This window comes from Malurus melanocephalus, unplaced genomic scaffold, assembly GCF_030028575.1.
Source record: "Malurus melanocephalus ecotype Western Australia unplaced genomic scaffold, MMel_1.1 scaffold_340, whole genome shotgun sequence".
NCBI lineage: Eukaryota > Metazoa > Chordata > Aves > Passeriformes > Maluridae > Malurus > Malurus melanocephalus.
This window is the reverse complement of record NW_026623572.1, coordinates 450,397-462,792: the sequence shown is the minus strand read 5'-3', so window position 1 is coordinate 462,792 and position 12,396 is coordinate 450,397. Positions and strand designations below refer to the sequence as shown.

At 47.6% G+C, this 12,396-nt stretch overlaps 1 protein-coding gene across 1 annotated transcript in view; it reads left to right on the top strand.

Annotated features, from left to right (window-relative positions):
* The first annotated feature begins 1,352 nt into the window (after window positions 1–1,352).
* CORO1C (coronin 1C) overlaps window positions 1,353–12,396 on the top strand; it is a 31,545-nt gene continuing 20,501 nt past the window's right edge. The window contains exon 1 of the mRNA XM_057378117.1: window positions 1,353–1,421. The gene's annotated coding sequence lies outside the window, so the exon portion shown is untranslated. The remainder of the gene's footprint in view (window positions 1,422–12,396) is intronic.

Here is a 12,396-nt window from a genome sequence, read left to right as displayed (position 1 = left end):
GATAATGGGTGTAATTAGCAGCTCCAGGGATTAGCAGGCAGTAACAAATTCAATCTGTAGTAAGCAGCRTGTCCCTTGGGAACTGGGCAAACTGGCCATGCTGGGCAGATGACGGCTTGATAGGRAAGATTGTCATCAGCAAAGGCTCAATGCTCAGGCACCCGCTCAGGGCTGGAATTACCTCCTGGAGTTGCTTTTTATTTTCCTTTTTTTTTTTTTCTGTCCCTTTTTCACTTTAAATACTTAAAAAGCTCTCATGGTTTGTTGCTTCCTGCTGGAATCTGGATCCCCCAGCTGACTCAGGGTGTCTGCTTGGCATTTCCTTGGCATTTTTTTCATACCTTTGTGAAACAGATTGGTATCCTTCTTTCCAAGTTGGGAATGTGAGGTTACATGCTTTACTCAGGGTCTGGCAGGTACTAGGCTGGGAATACTTGTAGCACGTACTACTTGTAGCATGTATGCTCCACTGCTATGTGGAGCTGTTTTACACATGGTTCAGGTATTTTCCCCAGCACACCTGGTGGGATGTGTACATGTGGATAAATTATCATTGTTACACTTTTCAACTCAATTTCTTCCTCCTTTCCTTTCTGCAGTACTGATAGTAATGATACCATATCTTGGAGGTTGGAGGCCCAAAGCTGTCTCGTTCAGAACAGGAGGTGTACTACATTTTTTTTTTTTTTAAGTTTTCAGTGATATTTTTTGAGGGTTTATTTGAATTTTTGGATCTGCTGAGATCAATTTGCAAGGCAGGAGAGAATCCTGAGCCAGCTTAGGCAAACACGAGTTGCCAGACATTCCTCTGCAATATATTCTGCTTTAGCACAGCCTGAGGGGTAGGCACAAAACACTTCTAGCTGAGTGTTGCTGTGCTTCCAGCATCTTTTTCCTGGCCACTGCCAGGAAAATTGCTCCTTTCTGGAACAATTTGTTCTGTGTGRTGTTTTAAGGTGCTGCTGTTTAAAGGTGGGCACCCCTGGTTAGGGTCAGGCTACCCTGAGGTTATCTCCCTGCTCTTCCCTTGGCTCCCTGATGTTGCTTTGGGGGTAAAGGTTATCTTTTTGTTCTTTGTATCCATGCTTTGCCACATCGATCTTCTGCTCTATTCAGAGAATTCTTAAGTACTCTAAAAGCTCCCATAAAAACCAGCAGGGTGTAATCTGGGTGTAATCCTGCCTGTTGTTTTGGCCGGGCTCCTCCGGAGCTGTTGGGAATGCCACAGGGATTCCCAAAGGACTGGGAGTGTGGGTTGCACGTGCAGCAACGTGACAGTCAAGCCAACAGGTAAGTAAAGCTTAAAGGTCAGCAGGCACAGGCTGTAATTCTTCACTGGAAACSAGTTCTCCAGCTGAGAGCAACCAGCTGCAGGTCCAAGAATTCCCCACGGAATCAACCTTTGCCCAGTGTGTGTTGAGGTGGGTGCGAATCTCYCTTTCAGGGAATCTCAGAGGTGGAGGTGCTGTTGTGGATGTGTCAAGGACAGGGGTAGGAAGATGTTTTTCCTTCTTGGATCTGAAATCTTTCTTCACAGCGCAGCAGGAATGTTTATTAAAGCTCCTTAATAGACTAAATCTAGTTCCCTGAGTTAAGTTTTGTTTTTTTGCTGCCCAGAGAGGTGAGAAAGGTGCTGTGTGTCACACTCAGTGTTTGACACCAGGTTGTGCCCTCTCAGCGTCGTCCCATGATAGGTCAGTGACAAAGAACATCTGTAGGACAGAGGAAATGTGTTTGAACTTGGAAGCCTCTGCTAAAACAGATGTTTGGGRGAATGTAATTGGCACCATGAGATAGGGATTTAAAATCAAGTTAGCAGACGGAACTATCTGGATTTGAGTTTYAGCCTCCTCCTGCCCTGTCCTCCCTCCCCCAGCCCTGATTTCAAATTGCACGTTACGGAAACGGGACGGAATGACAATGGTGCTCTTGGAATTATAGGCTGCTTGGCCAGAAGAGCTGGCAGGACAGCAAATGGAAATGTGGAGAAACACACGCCAGTTCAAACTGGGAGCATTGAGATTCATTTTGCAGCTTGTTTGTACTGCATTAAAATCTGAGATGTCGGGCGTTGTCCGGCCCTAACCTTCCACATCCTGGGGTGAGGATGCTGTSTTGTCGTTGACAATTAACCATTGTTGAGGTTATTTTGAGAACATTAAAAGCAGTTCAGTGTGGGTGCCTCACCTTTTGGGTGGGTGTTGAGAAGTGGAGGAATTTGGGCTCAGCATTTGGGTGAAGCTGTTACTCAGCCGAGCTCATTGACACTTTTTGGAGCAGAGTGTGTCCACTCAAAATTCCACTGTGATGGACCATGCCGCTCTCTGCCGTACCTCCAGTCTGCCTGAGATATTCTCTGGGTCTCTGGCCCATCCTGTTTGCTGTTCCAGCAGGAGATGTGTGGCTCTGGTGTTGGTCCATGAGGTGCTGTCACTGCACTTGGCCATCCTTATGCTCCCCAGTCACATTCCCCAAGGCAGCGCCGGCTCCTCCGCAGGCTCTGGGTGCTCTGCTCGGTCCAGCAGAGCTTGGAGCCGCTGTGGTCAGGCCGGGTCATGTGGAGAATGCTGCTCCTGGTTTGGTCAGTCTGACTCACTCTTGGCCGGGCTCTTTGGGAGCCTTGCTTGTGCTGATCTGTTGTTTCTGCCTTATTCCGGAGTTGGGAGGAATTTGTGTCCCAGTTAATTTGGTATTTGGTGTTTGGAGCAGGGGGCTCTGCAGGTTCTGCTTCCCTGATGGTGCAGTGCTCTGGAAGAACTGGGAGCTGCAACGTTTTGTCACTTAAAAAACCTTTACTGTTTAGAATTTCTTCTTGTGGATGTCATGGGGTGTTGTAACTGAGGAATAGAAAACAACTTCTGAATTCCTTTGGGAATTGGGATGGAGCTTCTCTGCCATGGAGCCAGGCTGGGAGAGCTGGGGGTGTTCACCTGGAGAAGAGAAAGCTCCAGGGAGACTCCAGAGCTCCTTCCAATGCTTAAAGGGGCTCCAGGAGAGCTGGAGAGGGACTTTGGACAAGGGACGGAGGGACAGGACATGAGGGAATGGCTTCCCACTGCCAGAGGGCAGGGATGGATGGGATATTGGAACTCCTGGCTGTGARAGTGGTGAGGCCCTGGCTCCACCTGTAGCCAGGTTGTCTACAAGAAGCTGTGGCTGCCCCAGGATCTCTGGAAGTGTCCAAGGCTAGGCTGGACAGGGTTTGGAGCAACCTGGAACAGTGGAAGGTGTCCCTGCCCATGTCAGGGGGAGGAACTGGATGAGCTTTAAGATCCCTTTCAATCCAAACCATTCTGGGATTTCAACTCTCACTGAATCTTCTGGCCACTTTTTAAGGAACAATCCAATTAAGTTAGCGAGGAGAAGCGGGTAATGGTTCCAGTAATGTCCACTGGAGCTTACCAGGAACTGTGCTTAGAAAACACCGTGTTAATTGAGTTCCTTTTGTGTGTGCACCTCTTCTTGACTCCAGCAGAATGGGAAATCCTGCAGRTGTTGTTCTTCCTGTGCTTTAGGCTCCAGCATCTGGGAGCTGCTGTCTGCTTGACTTCTCCTTAAATCTACCATCAGAGATGACGGATGAATCCTGGGTAGAGGCTGAGTTTCAGGTCTAGTGCTGCTGGTGAGCTCCTCTATCACACACATAGGAACCTATGAAATAAATCATTTCATTTAGGCAGATTTGATTGCTTTGAGTTGTAGGAGAAAATATAGTTGAAAATACAGTATTTTTCTGCTGTGAGCACTCCATTAGAAAAAGGTGCATGGTTGGGAATGCTGGGATCTGGTGGTGATTTGGTGAGAATTTATTGAAGCTGTGCTGGGGAAGAGCTTTTTTTCTGTTTGTAACCACCAACCTTTGCCCAAAAAAATGAAAAGCTTCCAGCATATCTCGGGAATATGGCCTGGAAAACGCTGGCATGTAATCTTTGAGYGAGAGAGGAATCCAGCGGGTTGGGGCAGCAGCTCTGACCAGATTGCTACTTCCCTGTTAGCTCTGATAAGAGAACTAGGTCAGTGCTGGGGAGAAGCATTTTATCACTGACTTCTCTTAGCTGAAATCCTGGGAGAGCTGAGCGCTCCTGCTCGTGTTTCCCTCGGGATCTGGAGCCCTGCTTCTCCTCCCCATGGCAGGAAGCTGCTTGGATGGGTGGCAGGAGGGAGCATCCCTGTGATGTYTCTGCAGCTCCCAGGGCTGTTGTTGAGGCTGTCGCTCTGTCTCGTGGCTGTGGATGGGATACAGTGTGCAAAGAAGCTTCTCTGGTGTTTATTCCATTGGAAAAGAAAATGAGGGATTTTTGGAGGGGATCATGTGAAAGGCCACAGCCTTCTGTGGTCGGCTGCTGGAACAGCGGTGTCGGAGGTGGGAGCGTGTGGGAGAATTCCCTTTCCTTATGCAGTAAAAAGCTTCAGTGGTGTCCAGCCACGCTGCAGCCATCTCTGCTGGCAGCAAAAGTGGAAGCTGAAATGCAGGGATCACAGAATCCCTGAATGGTTTGGGTTGGAAGGGACCTTAAAGCTCATCTCATTCCACACCCTGSCATGGGCAGAGACACCTTCCAYGCTCCAACCTGGATTTGAATACTCTGAGGYAYCTGGAATGTTCAATCCCTGCTCTCTTGGCCTTGTATTTCGTATATCTTTATGAGGTTTTGTCCTGGGTTTCGATCCTTTGTTTTTTCCTCTCCACTTTGCTCTCCTTGTTTCAGTTTAATAACCTTTTTTGCCCAGTCTGTAGTAAATTACCACCATCCCAACATCCCCTAAAACATCCCCCACCACCTAGGAGGTGGAGCAGCTTTAGTGTCAGCTGACAGAGGATGTTCTAAAAGAAATAAACCAAAAAAAAAGAGGTTGTTTGGAGGCTGCTGCTCCAGTGAGCAGGAGAACTCCCATTCCTGCTGCTGTTAYCCATCCCGCTATGGCTCCTGCTGAATTATTTTGTGTAATGATTTTTGTGTGCATTCATTGCTCTGCCTTTCTGGTAGATGACACAGATTAAATGAAGCCAGACAACGCTCTCAGTTCAGTGTAATGACTTTAACTGCGGCGTCCYTTTGTCACTGCAGATTATGGTCAATGATGTAATGTTGGATGTGGAGATACAGTGACAACGTGTGGGAGTGGTAAGATCATCCCAGAAGGGTTTGGCTTGGAAGGGAGCTTCAAGCTCATCTCATTCCACCTCCCTGCCAYRGGCAGGGACACCTTCCACAACCAGGTGATTCCCCAAGAAGATGAATTGTATCCCTGGAAATCTCAAAGTGAAAATAGCCCCAGGGGGAAGATATGAGGCGAGCACACACAGGTAAACCCTCAGGAAATAACGAGTCCTTCTCAGTGATCCTGGGAGATTTGMGCTCTAMAGGCAYTTCTGACTTAAGAGTTCTTCATATKCTAGAGGTTTTCATATGATCATTTCAGGTTACAGCTCTGAAATCCAGAGTTGTATCAAGTGTTTCACAGGTTGCAGCCAACACCTTGCRCTTCATCCAGAACAGAAATTTCAGCTTATTCAAAGTTTGGGTTATGTTACGTTTYTGAATGTGCTGGGCTCCCCAGATGAGATATAATCAAATTCCCTGGTAGTTTGTGGTTTAGGTTCCCATCCCAAAATAGATTCTTGCCAGTGGTAGAACAGCTGGAAATTTCAGTATTAAGTTCATATTCCAGCTTTTTGTCCTTAAAATGAAGTGAAATCAGATGGCAGGCTCTTGCTCAACCTAGGCTCAAGTAACCAAAGACWGAAAATAATCTGCACACAAATATGATGTGTTTTGGAATTGTGGCCATCTGTAGTAGTGTTCACCTTTGTTTTAAATAACTCTGAACAGCTGAAAACAACAGTTCTGTCAGCAATGGGCTGGATATGGATTGATTGGAAAAGGGATATGCAGAGGGAATAATATTGTGTTTTATACAGAAACTGCATCAAGGCATTCGTGGCTGTTCCTTTTTTTCTGCTAAGGTTTCATGTGAAGTTGTGGGGTGAGCTGAAGTTTTTAGTTGAAGTTTTTTAGTTGAAGTTTTTTAGCCACGTGACATTTTTTTCCCCCCACTTCCTTCCTCACCCGAGTCTTGCAAGACTTTGTGTCACGAGACTGAGTTTTTTTGATTCTGTGGATACCTGACAGGGAGATAAAGCTTCCCAAGAGCATGTAGTGACAGGACAAGGGGGAATGGGTTCAAACTGAACRAGGGTAGGTTTARATGAGATAKTAGGAGAAATTTCTTCCCTGTGAGGATGGTGAGGCCCAGGGTTCCTGAAGAGGCTGTGGCTGCCCCATCCCTGGAAGTGTCCAAGGCCAGGTTGKACAGGGCTTGGAGCAACCWGGGATAGTGRAAGGGGGTGGATCTGGATGGAGCCATCCTTGCCATGAGGAGCAGGAAGCACAAGGGGTGTTTTAATGGCTTCAAACCCTCTGGATGCTTCTGTCTTCCCTTCCATGTGTGGCTCTGTACCTTATCTTCCATGGGATGTTCAAAGCGCTCTGAGGAGTGAATTAGCAGATTSCTGGTGGGCTTTTCTGCAGTGCTTRTCTCCAGGATGACCAACTGCTCCACAGATGTAGCTCAGTCCTGCTCCCAGGGAGGGTGTTCGGGTGTTCTCTCCATGCCAGGGGCAGCTTGGAATATCCATGGCCTCGTTTTTGTTTAGGATTATAACATACTTCCTATATTTTTTTTATAAAACCAGCTCTGAGCACCCACTGGTTTTGCAGATGAGACCTAAGTGGCTCAGCCCAGGTGTTCAGGAAGATCTTGGGCCTCATAGTTGGTACTTGGAAATCTTCTGGGTTTTCCCAATGGCACCATCCCCTCTCCCTGCTGACCCTAGCAGCCTGTCCTTCCCATAACATCATTCATAATTGGTGCTGGTGCATTCAATAGAACCATTGAATTACTGAGGTTGGAAAAGACCTTTAAGATTATTAAGTCCAACCACTGACCTCCTGATAATTATTATTTTAAATCTCCTTCTCATTTGTTAATAATYGAGACTGGGCCTTTATTCCAAAGCTCCTCAGCAAGGCTCAAACTGGGAGTTTGGAGATTCACCATCAACAGCTGCAATTTGACTTTTTCCATTTAAGGAAGAGCCTTTCCAGTACCAAGTACCAAACTTTTATGAATGCWGTTCTCCCTATCCACTGGATTTGTATCTCCTCACCCCCTGTTTAACTGTAGCCTCCGGCTGTCTGACTTCAACTGGCCTTTTATTCCAATGCCTCCCTTTCCAGAAGGGATCACAATCACATGGGCTGAGCAGGATTTTGCCATTAGTGGGGGGTTTTCCTGTAAGTGTTCCCTAGCAGGATGCATTTCCTCTTGCATAAGCAGGCTGCAAACCCTCCGAAGCCACAGAAATCCATCTGTTGGATTCTTGAGACAGATAAATCCTTTATAAACAGGAAAATGGGCAAACTCATGGTAGCTCTTGTGACACATCGTGATGGGAGATCAGAAAGGAGTGGAATGAAAAGTATCCCTGTGCGAGCGCGGCTGGCGGCATCCAGCMTTTCCAAGGGCCTTTGAAAAGCTGCCACAAGGGCTGGGCTGTCCACAGGGCACAGACCGGGTGATRAACCCAAAGTTTTGGTAAAATTCAGCTGAAAGTCACTCAGGGAGGGGATAAATAAGAGATTGGAAGGCTTGTTCCTCTGTCCCCACCAAGATGCCGTGTGTGGCCGAGCGGGATCCAGGAGCTCAGCAGCCGTAGATCTGTCAGCACTTCTATTGTGGAGGCCTTTGCAGGGTGTCCAGTGCTTCTGTTTTAATTTTGCTGAGGGTTGTAACTCTGGCAAAATTTAAAGGCCTTTCAGCTCCCAGTCAGGAGGTTTTAAATCCTCTAAATTTGCCCTTTACCCCTCAAAAATATTTTTCTGTCTAGCAATTAGATGGAAGATGGTTCCTCAGCCAAGGTTTAACAGCATGGACAGTGATCTAATTAACTTGTTTTTTTAAAGCTTTTGTTCCAAGTCCACTTCCTAATAGCAAATCCCCAGCACAGCCCCGTTAGCTATGGATACACTTCCTTTCCCACTTGGGTATTTCCAAAGTCACTTCCCAAGGCTCCCTGAACCACCCARCTCATCCTTTTGCAAGTGTGATAGAGGCTGAATCAGCCTTTCTTTAGGGTGAATCATCTCAGGTGTTGGTGTCTCACCTGATAATCCTAAAAGTGGCACAAAAACGACACAGACCTGTTAGAGCAGGTCCAGAGGAGGCCACGGAGGTGCTCGGAGGGCTGGAGCCCCTCTGCTCTGGAGCCAGGCTGGGAGAGCTGGGGTGCTCACCCAGCTCTACAGGGAGAGCTCAGAGCCTCTTCTAGGGCCTAAAGGGGCTCCAGGAGAGCAGGAGAGGGGCTGGGGATGAGGGATGGAAGGACAGGGCAAGAGGGAATGGCTTTAAGGCAATAGAGAGTAGATTTAGATGGGATATTGGAAAAAAATTCTGTCTGGGAGAGTGGCGAGGCCTTGGCACAGGTTGCCCAGAGAAGCTGTGGCTGCCCCTGGATCCCTGGAAGTGTCCAAGGCCATGGTGGGAGGTGTCCCTGCCCATGGCAGAGGGTGGAACTGGATGRGCTTTCAGGTTCCTTCCAAACAAAACCATTCCATGAACTGTGCAAGCCAGGAGCCCATGACTCTGCTGAGAGAACCTGTAGCAGTCAGAGCTGTGGATTTTCTTGGAGATGGAGGAAGAGGAGGAAGAAGAGGAGGAGGAAAAGGGGATCCTTTGCACTGCAGGAGTGAGAAGCAAAGATGAGACTAAACAATCCTCCAGTTTAAGGACAGTCTGTGGCAGGGACAGGACTCTTTTGGGGTGCTCAGGCTCCTGCTCCCCCCGTTGGGTTTTTCACCTGCTCTCCCTGGTGAGCCCAGCGAGCCGCAGTCGCTGCTCCTTCCAACCACAGGCAGCACATTCCCCCCTCCTTCTCCTTGGAGAGCAGCCAGATCAAAATGGCTCTGATCCAACGCCAAGAATCACTCCCTTTGCTATGGAAATGAGCACTTGGGGGCTGCTCACCATGTGTTCATCAGAGAGTTCCTGCTAAGGATGACGAGCTGTAGGTGGGGAAGAGGGCAGGGAAGGTGTGTTCCAACAGATCCCTTTGGAACAAATAAGGGTATTTTTGGATGCTTCTGAACTCTTTGCATTTTTTAAAAGTCATTTATAGAAAACCAGATGATTAGCCTTTGCATCAAACGGTAGAAATGGGGRAAATAAAGGAGTGGGATTTCACCATGGGATAAAGGGAGTTTCTCATCTGTGAAGATGGAAGGAGTGGCAGATCACCAGGACCTGATATTTGAAATGAAAATATTTTTTTTCCTGCTGTTCTGGTATTGATCAAGTGAAGAAAAGATACAATTATCCAAGCGATACAAATAATCCTTTGTCACCATCACACCTGAATTGCCAGCCTTGGAGCAGCCACATTCCCAGACCCCTGGCTCTGTGGGATGCTGATTCCAGGCAATTTGCTGTGTTTGCTCAGCACGACAAGTTCAAACCTTCGCTTTACCTTCTTCCCWGCAATCTGATTTTAATCTGGATTCACAGCGGGGTGGGAACGTTGCCRGGGGGTGAACACTTCTRGAAATTCATGCACAAAGCAGGARCCTTTTCCCTGCTCCTGGTTGAGTSGTGCAGGCAGATGATGAGTAGGGTTCACTGCAAGGGGTGTTCCAGGTGGGAAAGGGCTGAGCTGGGTGTGAGTTGGGCTTGGGAGAACATTCCCAATGTCCTGGGGATGGCCTGGGGTCACCTGGCATGGTGGAAAGGAGGAAAGGTGGGGGTGACGCCGAGCCCTCCCATCTCTGGGAGGAGCCCTTGGGATGAAAGTGTCTGTCAGGGCTCGGAATGAGTCGACACAAATCAGGAACTGGGCGTGGAACTGCAATTTTATGGTGTGTCTTACTTAACTGAACCTTGAGACTTCAGCATTTCTTGTCATCTGGGCATCTTGCAGTTGAAATTCACCTTTTCTTTGGGCGTGATTTGGTGAGGCTGGGATCATGCCAGTTGTCCAAGGCCAGGTTGGACAGGATTCATGGAAGGTGTTCCTGCTCATATCAGGAGGTGAAATGAGATGAGTTTTAAGGTCCCTTCCAACCCAAACCATTCCATGATTTTACTTTGTGCTCTCACCTGCTGGCTGGAGCTGGAGAGCAGTTCCTGGTTTATGACTTCCCATCGCACTCCGGTGTTCCGGGGTGTGTCCAGCGTGGAACAAGGTCTTTGATTTGTGCTCTGAGGGAAACAGTTGGCAGAAAGTGCATTACACAATTTCAGTGACTGATGGGAGTAGGAAGGGAGCCCAAGTTCATCTTTAATAAGATAGAAATCATTAACAATTTCCATACAGCTTTTCTCCGTGGACATCTTAAACACCTCAGTTCTTCCCAAAATTTTGCATTTAAAACCTGTTTTGTCGTAATAATTAATTAGCCTTAAAATATCAGCATGGAAAAAGTACTGTGGGGTACTCTTCTTGCTCTCTGTGGCTGGGAATGACTGTGGCACCCTCAGCTTTGTGTCACCACCATGTGGGGCTCAAGTCACCGGTGGCTCAGTGTGAAGGTGTTTGGTGCACATCTGGAACAGATGTGTCCCCATCACAAAACTGACCCCAAATCAGTGTGGATTGGGCACATTGGTGGCTTCAGTGGCACTGGTACATCCCTRAGCTGCTATGGAAATGACCAGTGCCAGTTCCCAAATGGACTCTGATGGAAAACAAATCCCCTGCTTCTTTTCCCTTATGCMGAACCAGAGAGTTTCACTGCAGAGCTGTCTGTTCTGTTAATTGGAACACTTTCCTCCTCTTCAAACACATTCCGTGGCATTTCCCRGCTCTGATGAGCGCTTCCCTGCAGTTATCCCGCTTTTTGTCGCTGTTAATTTTTTATTTAACCTCCCAGACTACAAAACAGCCATCAACGCTCGGCGCTTCCCTGCAAAGCCTTTGCAGTCACAGACATCCTCCAAGCTTTCATCACGTTTGCAGCAGACAGCCAGGGAGCAGGGATRCAGCCACATTCCCAGTCTCTCACTCTGGAGTGAGGAGCTCCAGGAACTGAGCAGTTTTTCCCAGCCTCTCCATGTGCTTGGGGACCTTCTAGGAGGCGAGATAGGAGGTGGACTCTGCTTATTTTTGCTTTTTYCCCCTTTTTATTTGTTTTTGCTTTCCCTAGAGACTGGGAGGGAAATATTTTTCCCATATGTAAAAGCAAGATGCTGTATGGAGGCTCCTCTTCTGCTCCTTCTCCTCTGAAGGAGGAAGTTTGGTATGGWGGGAAAAGCCCTTCCCAAATGCAAGGGCTCTGTAGGTTCTATCTGTAYTCCAAGGCTGGTGTTGTGCCTATGTCTTCTCCCAGGTGCTGGAATTTTCCACACTGATTCCCTTTCCCTCTATTCTAACTCCAGCATTCTTGAAAATAATTTTTCTCAAGAAATGCTACAGACACACCAAGTTAATTGGAGTCATTAACTTGTTTCCATTACTMCTTTCTGCCTAGGAAACTAATTTTTTTAAGGGAGATTTTGGAGTTAGAAGAAAGAACTGGAAGCTAGGGAACATGTGGAACCACTTCACAGGAACACCGGATTTTGAGAGCTTGCATTTTTATTTACATCTCCTGGACCCTGTCTGACTTGAAAGTAAACAAGTTCAATCCAAGACTAGATTTATCCCTGAAAATATGTGGAGACTTGTCTAAAAACTGCTTTTAGGATTAGGARCTTCCTTTACTGCAGTCAAGGAACACATTTACAGTGGGGAAATTAATGCTTAACTGGCAAATTCTGTAAAAGCCCCCTGGAAATGCAGTGGRTTGGGCTGGATGCAAAATAACCTACAAATTTTACTTTATAAAAGAAGGAAAAGACAAAGCTGGTTGAGAATTTGGCAGGTCTTAAGGTGGAGGATTCCTCAAAGTGTTCAAGGCCAGGTTGAATGGGGCTTGGACACATGGAAGGTGTCCCTGCCCATGGCAGGGGGTGGAATGGGATGAGCTTGATGGTGTTTGGTGCCAAGAGGATGGTGCCAGACTCCTTCCAGCAGTGCCCAACAGCAGGATGAGGAGCAATGGTCATAAACTAAACCATGTGGAATTCTTCCTCAACCCTCTTTCCGTGGAGTGTGGAGAGCTCTGGGACTGCCCAGGGAAGGCGTGGAGTGTCCCTGTCTGAGGACATCCCAAACCCATCCACATTCCTGTCACCTGTTCTGGGTTACCATATCTTGGCATGGGGTTGGACTGGGTGATCTCCAGAGGGCCCTTCCCACCCCAACCATTCTGGAATTTTTTCCCTTCCAACCCAAACCATTCCATGACCCTACAGATAGAGAGCAAACCTGTGTTTCCACATTGCTGGACGCAGGGCGACGGA